The sequence below is a fragment of the Solanum lycopersicum genome, chromosome 12 (assembly GCF_036512215.1).
Source record: "Solanum lycopersicum chromosome 12, SLM_r2.1".
NCBI lineage: Eukaryota > Viridiplantae > Streptophyta > Magnoliopsida > Solanales > Solanaceae > Solanum > Solanum lycopersicum.
Window position 1 is genome coordinate 12,235,064 of NC_090811.1, and position 15,174 is coordinate 12,250,237.

Here is a 15,174-nt window from a genome sequence, read left to right on the forward strand (position 1 = left end):
ATTAGAATTTAACACTGTATCATTCCTTAGGAAGGTCCTGAATATTGTTGGAAGCAATATCAAAATACCCGGAGAGTTAAAATTGATAGATAAATATGCCGAAAGAGTTAGTGAAATTTCAAGCGGGGACTTCCTTAGAAATGGATCGAGAATTTTCGGAAGCAATATATTACATTACTGAATCGCGAAACACCTGGAGGTTTATCAAGAATTTCAAATGGAATCATTTCTAAGAGAGGTCGTGAAACCAGGAGAATTAGGCTTGGTAAACCAAAATACCAGGAGAGTGCATAGAAGTTTCAAGCAACTTAGTTCCTTAGACATGCGTGAAAATTTAGTTCTTTAGGCAGGCGTAAAAATTCAAGTGGCCTCATTCTGTAGAAAGGGCGTGAGAATTATCAGGTGCAATAGATCAGATGGTAACTTTTAAAACCTTAAGATTTCATACAAATTCCAAAAAGCTTAGTTCCTTAGAAAAGTATGAATTGTTGTAAACAATAGATTAGATTGGTAAATAAAAATACATTGAAGAGTATATAGGAAATTCTTGAAGCGTGGTGAGCAATTTCTAGGGCAGGGCAAGAGAAATAAGAAGGGCATGATTTCAGACTAGTTTGTTATATAGGTTTGAAGAGATGGATTCAAAACTGAATAGGGCCTTAAGTATTTCTAGTCGCGATGGGATCAATGCAAATATAGGACGTGAGGTATCAAAAGATTTGACAAAGCGGATGCTTAGGAAGATGCTATGAAGACATTGTTTCTGCTTTGAGTGGAGCCATGGCATTTCTGTTTTGGGTGGTTGCCTTTAAATGTTGTGTGCCAGACAATGAGTTCAAAGAGGACTCTTGTTCATTTCTCTAATAACAATTTTTTTTAAAAAAATTAATCTATAAGTTTCTAGGTGTATTTCTTACCATACAAATTTCATCAGTACAATTAGCCTAAAATTAATTAGAAACCATAAATACTGAATACAAACGACACAATATACTTCAAAGGCCAAATAGAATAAACATTGAAGAACAATATATCTACAAAGGTAAAGTGTTATGTGTTGGATTTTAGCAAGTGTGAATGGGAAAAGAAAAGAGAGAATATGAAAAGTGAGGGAACTACTTTGGAGGGAAAATGAAAAGTCATTTGCAAAATGCAAATGAAAAGTCATTTCTCCCATATCGGCAAAAGAAATGGAAATTGATGTCCTTATAGAAGGAAACACTTCCATTACTTCTTAAAAGAGATAAGAAGAAGATGCCCCTTCGCGCCGTCGTCATCGCTCGGCTCGTCCTCGGCTTTGGATTGATAAATTTTTTGGACAAAATTTATTTAATCCGTTTTTGTTAAATCAAATAAATCATGTTAATATTATCTCTTATAAATTTGCGGGTAACGGTAACATTTCGAAAAGTTGTTATTTTTCCGAAAAGTCGTTACTTTCCAACAAACACATTTTTTTGAAAAGTTGTTATTTTTTCCAAAAGACACAACTTTCTGGATAAAATGAGTCTGAACAAATTTCACTGAACAGACATGTTCCTTGCTGAAAATGGCTATAAAAGGAAGTCAATTTTTGATTTTTTCAAATACTGAAAATTTTTCTTTCTCTGCATTTATTTTTTCTCCCAAAATAAAATCAAAGTGTCGATCGACTGAGTCTGTGTGACTTGTTGATGTTCTTTAGTTCGTTGAAGTTAAAGAAGTTTGAGGTACCGCTATTTCTTTAACAGATTTAATCCGTTTTATCTTGGGAGAAATTAATCCATAACCTTGGGTACAATGAGGGGATTAAATTTCTTAAGGACACACAGTAGTTTCTGTGGACTCAGATTAATTCTTGTATTTTAAATTTTTTCTGCTTCATCTTCTTTCTCTTTCTGTTCATTAAATTCATAAATACAAGTTATTGTAGGAATAACAATCTTAAGAAATTTAACAGTCTCTGTATTTGAGGTTTTTTGGAGATTAAAACCTTTATGGTTTTCTACTCTGCTTGAATTTTTAAAATTCATTCGATTAACGATTAAAAGAACATAAAAACTTTATCGTTAAATCAGAAACAGTTTGTGTAAAGATTTGTTCTTTACTGTTAGTATTTTAAATACTTAATTTATCTGCCATTTGTGACAAAAAAAAGACTAATTCAAATCAAACAAATGCTGGAACAGTAAGTGCTGCAACAATAACGGTTGCACATAATCGTTCAAATGCTGCCTTAGCACCGACTGAGAAACCTGCAAAGTTTTCTGGAGTCGACTTTAAGAGATGGCAGCAAAAGATGTTCCTCTATCTCACTACGTTGAGTCTGCAGAAGTTCATCAATGAGAATGTTCCTGTTATGTCAGATGAAACTCCGGCTGATGAACGATTCTTGGTTACAGAAGAATGGACACACTCAGATTTTTTGTGTAAAAATTATATTTTGAGTGGTCTGCAAGATGATCTGTAGAATGTGTTCAGAATGTAAAAACCTCAAAAGAACTCTGGGATGCTTTAGAAAAGAAGTACAAAACAGAAGAGCTGGAATGAAGAAATTCAATGTGGCAAAATTTCTGGACTATAAGATGATAGACAGTAAGACTGTCGTCACCCAAGTTCAAGAATTGCTGGTCATAATCCATGATCTCCTTGCTGAAGGTATAAATTTATTTAATGCCTATGTTAGAAATATTAAGTTTTCCCTTATTACTCACATAACCTTTAATGTAGGATTGATTTTGAATGATGCTTTTCAAGTGGCTGCAATTATTGAAAAGTTACCTCCATTGTGGAAGGACTTTAAAAACTACTTGAAACACAAATGCAAGGAGATGACTGTTGAAGATCTCATAGTAAGGTTGAGAATCGAAGGGGATAATAAGGCTGTAGAAAACAGGTCACGTGGTAATTCAGCAATATCTGGAGTAAATTTTGTTGAAGAAGATTCCATAAAATTAAAGAAAGGAAAGAAAGCATCTGGTCCAAAAAGAAATCCTCCTAAGAAGAAATTCAATGGAAACTACTTTAATTGTGGTAAACATGGTCATAGGGATAATGAATGCCGGGGTCCTAAGAAGGACAAGAAAAAGAAAGATCAAGCAAAGTTGGCTGAATCCAAAGGAGAAATGGATGAGTTCTGTGCAATGCTTTCAAAATGTAACTTGGTTGGAAGTCCAAGAGAATGGTGGATAGATTGTGGTGCCTCATGCCATGTTTGTGCCAACAAAGAATTATTTTAATCATATACTCCAGCACTTACAGATGAAAAATTGTTTATGGCAAACTCCGCTGTGCAAAGGTAGAAGGAACTGGCAAAGTCCTATTAAAGATGACATCAGGCAAGGTGGTGACTTTGAATAGGGTCTCATATGTTCCAGAATTGATAAAGAATTTAGTTTCAATTCAAGTTCTGACCAAGAATGGATTTAAATGTGTATTTATTTCTGATAAAGTAGTAGTAAGCAAAAATGATATGTATGTAGGAAAAGGCTACCTTAGTGATGGCCTTTTCAAACTCAATGTAATTGCCGTTGATATGAATAAATATTTTGCTTCTTCTTACTTGCTTGAGTCTAAATGTTTATGGCATGAACGTTTGGGACTCGTTAATAACAAAACCTTGCGAAAACTTATTAACTTAAATATTTTTCTAAAATTTGAGTGCAATAAATCAAAATGTCAAATTTGTGTTGAATCTAAGTATGCTAAGCATTCTTATAAATCTGTTGAAAGGAATTCAAATCCTTTAGAATTGATTCACACTAATATTTGTGACATGAAGTCAACACTATTACGTGGTGGGAAAAAGTATTTCATAACTTTTATTAACTATTGCACTAGATATTGTTATGTCTATTTGCTAAATAGTAAGGATGAAGCAATAGATGCATTTAGGCAATATAAAACTGAAGTTGAAAATCAGTTAGATAAAAAGATCAAAATTATCAGAAGTGATAGAGGTGGAGAATATGAATCTCCATTTGCGGAACCATGTTTAGAAAATGGAATAATCCATCAAACTACTGCTCCCTACACTCCTCATTCTAATGGAATTGCAGAAAGAAAAAAAAGAACTTTAAAAGAAATGATGAATGCATTACTTATAAGTTCAGGTTTACCACAGAACTTGTGGGGGGAAGCTATCCTTACAACAAATCAGATACTTAATAGAGTGCCTCACTCAAAGACAAATGTAATTCCATATGAAAAATGGAAAGGTAGAAAACCCAATTTGAAATATTTCAATGTGTGGGGGTGCCAAGCCAAAGTCCAAATTCCTATACCTAAGAGGGTAAAAATAGGACCTAAGACTGTGGATTGTGTATTCATTGGATATGCCACAAACAATAAGGCATGTCGTTTTTTGGTTCATAAGTCCGAACATCCGGATATTCATGATAATACGGTAATGGAATCAGATAGTGTTGAATTTTTTGAACATATCTATCCGTATAAAACTAGACTCGAGTCATCTAGTGGGGGATCTAAACAACCCAGAGAAGAACCAAAAGAGAATGAACAAAATGAAGAAATTCCAAGACGCAGTAAACGTCAAAAGACATCTACTTCATCTGGATCAGATTTTGTAACATTTCTTCTTGAAAGTGAGCCTCAAACATTCAAGGAAGCAATGTTGTCTACCGACTCAACCTCTTGGAGAGTTAGTATTAGAAGAAGAAATTATAAGAACAGGACATACATGCCCTGGACTACCTAGTGAGATAGTGAACACGAATGAAGAAACAACAGAAAAAGAAATAATTATAGGAGGAATACCCTTAGTAATACAATTCAAAATATACCAAGGAAATCATAATATTACATTAGGAATAAAATGGTTAGAAAAAGTCAAACCATACAATATAGAAAATGAAGTCTTTGGTAGTTGGAGATCTAGGTGTTGAGTTTAAATAATTTTGGATTTTATAAAGGTTTTCAATATATGAGCGGGTTATGTGGTTGTAGGCTTTTTTATCTTGGTTTAAACTTTCTGAGTAAGTATGTATTTGTGGTGGTATAAATAATGAGTCTTTTTGGTTCTTTGGAATAAATGGTTTATCGAAGATTTTGTTCATATTTAAATTTGTATATCTTATTCCACTGGCTCCTTTTGTTGTAGATGTGCTTGCTGTAGCTGCATTTAAACAAACATTGTCATGGGTTTTATGGAGTTTCCCAACGTCTCCTTCTAGTTCTGGCTTTTTACCGTCCACCGAACAACGTAGCTCCGCATTTTTAGAGTCATGCTGCTGACTGTTAGCTTTCAGATTTTGTAACTCTTCTCCCATACTGTCCACCTTCGTAGAAAGTGTAGTAATTGCTTTGAGTATTTCTTCTATTGTATCTTGTTCAGTTTGAGTCCCTTTTTCTTGATAGGTAGTCTGCAACAAGGTTCTTGTCAGTCTTAATTACTTCAATTGTAAATGTAAAATTTAATATATTCAATACTAATCTCCTTATTTCTTTTGTTGTAACTGAATCTTCTAATTTTTTTGTTATCCACCATTTTACCTGTGTGTTATCTGTTCTTACAATAAATTTATTGTAAACAATATATAGTTCAAATGCTAATAAACATTTATATAATGCGAATAATTCTTTTCTATTTATTTCCCATTTTATTTGTGCTTCTGTATAAGATCCTGAATAATATCTACAATGGTGTTCTATTTTTTCTTTTTCATATTTGTATTTTAAAATTCCTCCGTAACTATGATCACTCGAATTTGTTTCAACAATGTAAGTAAATGTTTTATTTTCATCGGGAAAATATAGTTTTGGTAATTTTTTACATAGATTCTTAATAATTTTTATATGTTTTATCTTTATTATCAAAATGATATTCTACATCTTTTTTGAGTTTTTTATGTAATGATTTTAAATGTTCTGCTAATTTTGGTATATATTCTCTTACCTGGTTTACTAATCCTAGAAAGGATTGTAATTTCTTTTTTGTATCTATATTTTCATCAATAGTAATTATTTTTTGTACTATATGAGTTTGCATTATAGAGGGTTTCCCCTCATAAATAAAATCATCAATCCTTTATCTAACAATCTTCTCTCTACTCTCTACTCTCAATTCATAAATCCGCTTCCACCCCCTCCATTGGTATCATAGCTAGATAATAAAATAATTATGGAAAAGAAACCAACTATGTCGGAAGATCTACAAAAACAGGTATACCATTTTATATTCATGAGTAGCTAAATTAATTTATTCCTGAAAATCTCTTGTTAATTATAATTGTTTATCATGCTTGAATAATGTTATAATAACCATCTTTAGAAAGTTTGCTACAGAAATATTCTTCGAATAAGTATGCCCAGACTATGCCATCCTAAGGTTGAAACCGGTAGGCAGAGAAGGCCGTTTAGGGGAGTAAACAAAGTTGAGGCGCTGTTAGGGTAACTAATCAAAGAAGAAAGCTGTAGTAGTGACCAGACGAGATGATTATTAAATCATTATTTTTGCATAATAAGCAAGTATAATTTATTAAGAGGTTGGAAGGAATAAAATTTTAGTGAAAAATGAAAATAATAAAAAATGGAAACATACCTATTAGACGATAATGTTGATTATAAGATATTACTACTCTATATACTAAAAAATTTGAATACTGATATAAAAAGAGAAATTTATAATAAATTATTAACATATGAGATAATAGAAATAACAACCCAAGGTTGGACTGAGTTAACCATACAAAGTATACAAGATGAGCTTTATTATGACATGTATGATTTATATGATGATTTAGATATTGGAGATTAAATATGACTGAATATTGGCTAAGGCGATATGGTAGAAATTACAGGTTAAAAAAGATTAGATATCCAGATAAATTAAGTAAGCTTTTTAAAATATTATATAAAAGGTTATGATGAATAAAAATAAAAATAAAATAAAAAGAACTAAGATAGATAAAAAGGTAAGAAAAATATGGAAAAAATTAAGATCTTTATATATAGAATATGAACTATCACAACTAGTCAAAACAGATAATGATAGAAAAAATCAATTGATAAACATAATTTCAAAAATAGAATATAAATATGTCTGCTATTTGAAAAAACAGTATGAACAGAGAAATCTATAAACAACAATTAATAGAAAAAATAATGGAACAAATAATTGAAAAAGAACAAGAATTACAACATAGAAAAAGAAGGTTAGAAGAAAATATATTAGTAGGAGTATGTAATAAATCAATACTAGCACAAAGAAAAAATATATTAATGTTGGAATTAGAATTAGATTGTCTTGAATATGAATTACAACATAATATAATACATAGACCATAATGAATAAAGAAGAGTTTGCAGTAGACGAAAAAACATATGAAAACCAAGATGGAATGATAATAAAAATAGTATTTTCAAATTTAGGAAGAAGATACAAGAGAATAGGAAATAACTTATACTTAATGCTAGAAAAAGAAACAGCAAAATTAGAAGATAGTTTAACAGCTATGGTAAGAATAACAAAAGAAAATGAAGAAATAGATAAATCAAGAGAAATTGAAAAAATAAAAACACAAGCAAAACAAGAAGTACAAAATTTAGAAGAAATAAAAAATACAAGAATAAGTGAATTAGAAAAAGAATTAGCTAGGTTAAAATTATTATATGAAAATAAACAAAAACAAAGAGATAAAGAGCTAGAATTAACAAATGAAATAAAACAAATGGAACAGAAACTAAATGAAGATCTAAAAGATCTAAATGAAGATATTGAAGTAAATGAAATAGATGGAAATGAAAATGACCAACAATCAGAAATAAGTGATATGAGTGAAACATATACAGAAATTCTAGAACAGATAAATAAACCAAAAAAATTAGAAATAAACACAGGAGATATGAATAGACCTAGTACGTCAAGAGTTAAAACCCCTGATAATAGTCCCAGAAATAGTCCTAGAGTTAGTCCTAGGAGAACACCACCAACTTATTATACAGAAAGCTATCAACAATCAGACAGAAATAATGCAATATGGAACAGTAGACTAAATAAAAATTGGACACCTAAACCAGCAAATGAACAATACAATTTCTTAGATTTAGATTGTGTCGCAGATATAAATAAAGCAATATTGTTATGGATAGGAAATATGTCTAAACAGTTAATAGATAATAAAATAGAAACAGCGAAAACACCAAGATATGTAGAAAGAACATTCGTAGGAACAACAAAATTATGGATAGAAAATCTACCCTTGGAAAGTTTAGAAGTACTTAGGAATGATAAAAAAATGGATGGATCCGCATCAGCAACAAATATAGATATACTAGATAAATATGAATCAGCAATAAGAAATGAATTTGGAGGCATGACTACAGATATAAGAGAACAAAATAGAGAAAAAATAATAAATAGACAACTTATGACAAAATTAGCTATATGTAAAATGTGTTACTTAGAAGAATATACTTGCGCATTTAAAGAATATTATTACAAAGCTAAATACAATTTAGACGAAGCAAAAGAAATAAGAAAACAATATTATACAAAATTATCAGAACCATTTAGGACAAACGTAATAAAGGATTGGAATAATGAAGGAATGGTAGATACTTTAGGATCTAGAATAAAATTTTTAAATCAATGGTTCATACAACTATGTGAAAACCAAAAAGAAAAATTAAAAATGGAAAAAGTATTAAATAAAAATTTATCATGTTGCAAAAATAAAATGGCACCACAATTTGGATGCACAACTAAAAAACAAAAATCTAAAAGATATAAAGATTATAGAAAAAACAAAACCATATATAAATATAAACAACCAAGACGGAGGTATTATATAAAAAATCATAAAATAAAAAGACCATACAGACCAAAAAGAAAAATATCCCAATGTACTTGTTATAATTGTGGAAAGATAGGACACATAGCTAAAGATTGTAAATTACCCAAAAATCCAAAAAGAAAACAAATAGCAGAATTAATAATAGACAATGAAAAATATATGCAAATAGAGTACATAGATTATGAATTAAGTGAAAATGATAGTATATATGAAGTATCAGACATAGAAACTGAGAATGAAGAAGAAAATATTAACATAGATAATAACGAAACAGATGAAGAAATATAATGTCTGAAAATGAAATAAAAATAATATCTAAGGAAGAATATCAAGATGAAGAATCATCAGAACAGAAAATTATATTTGATAATACGATATTTGAACAAATAAAAGGAAAAGAATTAGATTTAAGTGTTGAAAAAGTACTAGAAATACCTATTTTAAGAAATTGGTTTAAAAGACAAAAAGAAGAATACTATGTAGTTAGTCAAAAAGAACATATCATAGATTGTAAATACACAAGAGGAAAAGCATATATACCTATAATAAATAAAAGAATGATAAACAAAGAAATACAAGATATAAAAGCTAAAACACCAATTAAATATGTACATTTAGGTGGAACAGAAATATTAATAAAAGCCTGCTTTAGAGAAGGAATAGATACACCTATAGAAATATATTTGGCAGATGATAGAATTGTACACCCTATAGAAAAAAGCATAATTAATGCAGTAAAAGGAAACTTAATATATCAAAAATTTAAGTTTACAATAAGTGCTAATTATACAGTATCATTAACAGATAAAAATATAGATAGATCATTAGTTCTATATTGGAAAATGTCTGGAATAGAACTAGCACCAGGAAGCAAATTATTTACAGCAAGATGTAAAAATTTATATATATTAACAACAAAGCATAAAATAACAGCAAGAAATAAAATTAATAAAATAAAAATAGAAAATCCTTTTGAAAAAATAATTACTGTAATAGACAATAATGACCTCATCAAGGATGAGTACATCTAAAAGGAAATATGAAATTCCACAAAGCTTATTAGATAAAGAAGAAATAACACCATATCATTATTTCATAACAGGAATAATAGACCAAAGAAAATATAAAATATTAATAAATACAGGACAAGAAGAAAATTATATAACAAGAGAGTTAGTATTAGAAGAAGAAATTATAAGAACAGGACATACATGCCCTGGACTACCTAGTGAGATAGTCAACACGAATGAAGAAACAACAGAAAAAGAAATAATTATAGGAGGAATACCCTTAGTAATACAATTCAAAATATACCAAGGTAATCATAATATTACATTAGGAATAAAATGGTTAGAAAAAGTCAAATCATACAATATAGAAAATGAACAATTAACAATAACTTGTCAAAATAAGAAAATAATTATAAAAAGGACAAAATGATTAATGAAAATATTTATACTTGCAAAAATTATAGTAGAAGGATATCACAACAAATATTATACCCCTATGATAGATACAGGAGCAGAAGCGAATATATGTAAATATAATTGCTTACCAGAAGATAAATAGGAAAAATTAAAAACACCTATGGTAGTAACGGGATTTAACAATGAAGGAAGTATGATTAAATACAAAGCAAAAAATATAAAAATACAAATATGGGATAAAATACTAACAATAGAAGAAATGTATAATTTTGAATTTACTACAAAAGATATGTTATTTGGAATGCCATTTCTAGATAGATATTATCCACACATAATAACAAAAATACATTGGTGGCTTACTACACCATGCGGAAATAAGATAGGAGCAAAAAGAGTAAATAATAAACAACGAAAACCTATGGAATGGATAAAAGGAAGTGAAAAGATAAACCAAGAAATGGAAAATATAAATAATAAACAAATAACGCAATTAGAAATTATTATATTTGCTATAGACAAAGTCAAATTAATTAATGAACAACTAGAACAATTATATAGTGAAGATCCATTACAAGGATGGGAAAAACATAAGACAAAAGTAAAAATTGAATTAATAGATGAAAATAGTATAATAACACAGAAACCATTAAAATATAACTTTGATGATCTAGAAGAATTTAAAATACATATAAATGAATTGTTAGAAAATAATTACATACAAAAAAGCAATAGTAAACATACAAGTCCAGCATTTATAGTAATAAAACACAGTGAACAAAAAAGAGGTAAAAGTAGAATGGTCATAGATTATCGTAATCTAAATGCTAAAACTAAAACATACAATTATCCGATACCAAACAAAATACTAAAAATAAGACAAATACAAGGATATAATTATTTTAGCAAATTTGACTGCAAATCAGGATTTTACCACCTAAAACTAGAAGAAGAATCCAAACAATTAACAACATTCACAGTACCACAAGGTTTCTATGAATGGAATGTTTTACCTTTTGGATATAAAAATGCACCAGGTAGATTCCAACATTTTATGGATAACTGTTTTAACCAACTAGAAAACTGTATTGTATATATAGATGACATATTGTTATATTCTAGAACACAAGATGAACATATAAGATTATTAGAAAAATTTATACATATAGTAAAAAATACAGGTATAAGTTTGAGTAAAAGAAAAGCAGAAATTATGAAATCACAAATAGAATTTCTAGGAATACAAATAGATAAAAATGGAATAAAAATGCAAACTCATATAGTACAAAAAATAATTACTATTGATGAAAATATAGATACAAAAAAGAAATTACAATCCTTTCTAGGATTAGTAAACCAGGTAAGAGAATATATACCAAAATTAGCAGAACATTTAAAACCATTACATAAAAAACTCAAAAAAGATGTAGAATATCATTTTGATAATAAAGATAAAACATATAAAAATTATTAAGAATCTATGTAAAAAATTACCAAAACTATATTTTCCTGATGAAAATAAAACATTTACTTACATTGTTGAAACAGATTCGAGTGATCATAGTTACGGAGGAATTTTAAAATACAAATATGAAAAAGAAAAACTAGAACACCATTGTAGATATTATTCAGGATCTTATACAGAAGCACAAATAAAATGGGAAATAAATAGAAAAGAATTATTCGCATTATATAAATGTTTATTAGCATTTGAACCATATATTGTTTACAATAAATTTATTGTAAGAACAGATAACACACAGGTAAAATGGTGGATAACAAAAAAATTAGAAGATTCAGTTACAACAAAAGAAATAAGGAGATTAGTATTGAATATATTAAATTTTACATTTACAATTGAAGTAATTAAGACTGACAAGAACCTTGTTGCAGACTACCTATCAAGAAAAAGGGACTCAAACTGAACAAGATACAATAGAAGAAATACTCAAAGCAATTACTACACTTTCTACGAAGGTGGACAGTATGGGAGAAGAGTTACAAAATCTGAAAGCTAACAGTCAGCAGCATGACTCTAAAAATGCGGAGCTACGTTGTTCGGTGGACGGTAAAAAGCCAGAACTAGAAGGAGACGTTGGGAAACTCCATAAAACCCATGACAATGTTTGTTTAAATGCAGCTACAGCAAGCACATCTACAACAAAAGGAGCCAGTGGAATAAGATATACAAATTTAAATATGAACAAAATCTTCGATAAACCATTTATTCCAAAGAACCAAAAAGACTCATTATTTATACCACCACAAATACATACTTACTCAGAAAGTTTAAACCAAGATAAAAAAGCCTACAACCACATAACCCGCTCATATATTGAAAACCTTTATAAAATCCAAAATTATTTAAACTCAACACCTAGATCTCCAACTACCAAAGACCCTAATACTGATTTTATAACCCAAAAGCTACAAGGATATAATAAGTTAATAGCACAACCAGGCACCAATGCAAATCTAGTAAAAACATGTTATAATTATGGATTACTTAATACAGTTTATACCCAAACAGGAGATGAAATATCTACCATACCAGAGCTATACAAAGCCTTTATGAACTATAAAAGAATTACTAAAGGAACATTGTTTTATATAAAGTTTTATTCAGCACCAGCAGAGATATTATTTGATGAACCAATTATACAAGTTATAAAAATTGGTTTGACCAGAGATATGATAATTCCAGAAGATATCGGAATACAACAAGAAATATAAAAGATTGAGATACCAGAATTCTACGCAACAAAAGAGTTATAGGAATAGCAACTATCCTAAATGAACTAACTAACAATTATTTAAACGGAAATTCAGTATGGAGCTATTATGTACGAGAGCAAGTTATGATATATTCAAATTCTAAAGAAATCAGAGAACAAGATATGGAAGAGATACGCCAATGGATACTTAGTCTACTCAAGCCAGAGCAAAAACCAACAACAAGAGCATTAAGGAAAGGGTTTATTTCGGAAGAATTATTGACCAGATATTGCAAAATTATTGGACAAAAATACCCCGACCATATATGTTCAAAATGTCAAGGAGAAGATAATGTCATACCAGACGTTCAAATCGAATAATAAAAAAAAAGAGTATTTGTATTTTGTATTTTGTTAAAATTTTGTGTCGGCTGAATATAAGCCATATGTAGAAAGTAATAATTTTTATTTTTGTCGTGTTGTGTCGGCTGTAAAAAGCCAATTGTAAAAGTCATAAAGAAAATAGTGTGTATGTCGGCCATAAATAAAGAAGAGGCTATTATGTAAAGTAGTAATAGTAAGTATTTTGTTTTCTTGTGTCGGCCGAATATAAAGAGGCCAAGTGTAAAGTATGTGTCTGCCATTTTTGGCCAAAAGTCAGTAAATTTTGTGTATAAATAGAGGGTTTCCCCTCATAAATAAAATCATCAATCCTTTATCTAACAATCTTCTCTCTACTCTCTACTCTCAATTCATAAATCCGCTTCCACCCCCTCCATTGGTATCAGAGCTAGATAATAAAATAATTATGGAAAAGAAACCAACTATGTCGGAAGATCTACAAAAACAGGTATACCATTTTATATTCATGAGTAGCTAAATTAATTTATTCCTGAAAATCTCTTGTTAATTATAATTGTTTATCATGCTTGAATAATGTTATAATAACCATCTTTAGAAAGTTTGCTACAGAAATATTCTTCGAATAAGTATGCCCAGACTATGCCATCCTAAGGTTGAAACCGGTAGGCAGAGAAGGCCGTTTAGGGGAGTAAACAAAGTTGAGGCGCTGTTAGGGTAACTAATCAAAGAAGAAAGCTGTAGTAGTGACCAGACGAGATGATTATTAAATCATTATTTTTGCATAATAAGCAAGTATAATTTATTAAGAGGTTGGAAGGAATAAAATTTTAGTGAAAAATGAAAATAATAAAAAATGGAAACATACCTATTAGACGATAATGTTGATTATAAGATATTACTACTCTATATACTAAAAAATTTGAATACTGATATAAAAAGAGAAATTTATAATAAATTATTAACATATGAGATAATAGAAATAACAACCCAAGGTTGGACTGAGTTAACCATACAAAGTATACAAGATGAGCTTTATTATGACATGTATGATTTATATGATGATTTAGATATTGGAGATTAAATATGACTGAATATTGGCTAAGGCGATATGGTAGAAATTACAGGTTAAAAAAGATTAGATATCCAGATAAATTAAGTAAGCTTTTTAAAATATTATATAAAAGGTTATGATGAATAAAAATAAAAATAAAATAAAAAGAACTAAGATAGATAAAAAGGTAAGAAAATATGGAAAAAATAAAGATCTTTATATATAGAATATGAACTATCACAACTAGTCAAAACAGATAATGATAGAAAAAATCAATTGATAAACATTATTTCAAAAATAGAATATAAATATGTCTGCTATTCGAAAAAACAGTATGAACAGAGAAATCTATAAACAACAATTAATAGAAAAAATAATGGAACAAATAATTGAAAAAGAACAAGAATTACAACATAGAAAAAGAAGGTTAGAAGAAAATATATTAGCAGGAGTATGTAATAAATCAATACTAGCACAAAGAAAAAATATATTAATGTTGGAATTAGAATTAGATTGTCTTGAATATGAATTACAACATAATATAATACATAGACCATAATGAATAAAGAAGAGTTTGCAGTAGACGAAAAAACATATGAAAACCAAGATGGAATGATAATAAAAATAGTATTTTCAAATTTAGGAAGAAGATACAAGAGATAGGAAATAACTTATACTTAATGCTAGAAAAAGAAACAGCAAAATTAGAAGATAGTTTAACAGCTATGGTAAGAATAACAAAAGAAAATGAAGAAATAGATAAATCAAGAGAAATTGAAAAAATAAAAACACAAGCAAAACAAGAAGTACAAAATTTAGAAGAAATAAAA